This window comes from Sinocyclocheilus grahami, unplaced genomic scaffold, assembly GCF_001515645.1.
Source record: "Sinocyclocheilus grahami isolate Dianchi unplaced genomic scaffold, SAMN03320097.WGS_v1.1 scaffold3322.1, whole genome shotgun sequence".
Taxonomy (NCBI): domain Eukaryota; kingdom Metazoa; phylum Chordata; class Actinopteri; order Cypriniformes; family Cyprinidae; genus Sinocyclocheilus; species Sinocyclocheilus grahami.
The window spans coordinates 40,352-41,227 of record NW_015508464.1 but is presented as its reverse complement, the minus strand read 5'-3'; positions in this window follow the sequence as shown (position 1 = coordinate 41,227).

Sequence of the window (876 nt, the reverse complement as noted above, 5' to 3'; positions counted from 1 at the left end):
CTGAAAGCACCACGTTCTAAAACTGTGGGCAACTTTTTAAAATAGGCAGCTGCTTTACTGCTTTAATTGCACTGGCATGCATTGGTTACCGTGACAACAACTTGTCACAGGAAGCGCTAACTTCACACACGCCATGTTGCCATGTTGTAAACAAACCACCTGAAGCAGCTAAGCTAACACGACTTAGCATAGTTTCATTTTAGGCTAAGCTACCAAATAGCTTTAACAATTAGGGGTTAACACTCTTTAATTGAAGCTTTTAAATACAGCATGTGTGTGTGCAGTGTGAAGTAATTTGAATTTAACCTAATCCCCGGTTTCTGATTTTTCCATTTCTCTTCCTTCTTTTTCTTCTTTTTCTATGTTTCTCAATCTTCAATTCGTCTCAGCGAATTTAACTATCTTAGATGTATCCTTCCTGAATGCTATTGCTTAGTTACTAGTTAATTAAATCTAAATTTAATTACATCTTAACTGTCTATCTAGAGAAGAATCATTAAGGTATTGGGTGCTTTTAGTAACACACTAATCACTAGTGCTGCTATTTGTTCCTAATACCAGATTGATTACCTTGTTTTAATAATAGCAGTCAGCTAATTTTAAATCCATTTACATGTTATGACCCCTTGATGTTCTCTCTGAACCTCATCTTGTTTTAATAATAGCAGTCAGCTAATTTTAAATCCATTTACATGTTATGCCCCCTTTGTTTTGATGTTCTCTCTGAACCTCAAAAGGAACAAGAGACATTTCTATTTTTGATTTGTTTATTTTCAAACATGTGCCCTAATTTTTATGACCTGTTACAAAAGTCATCTAGACAAACGCTACGGCATAACTATCATCCTGAGTACCAAATAATAAGCATAATCTGAA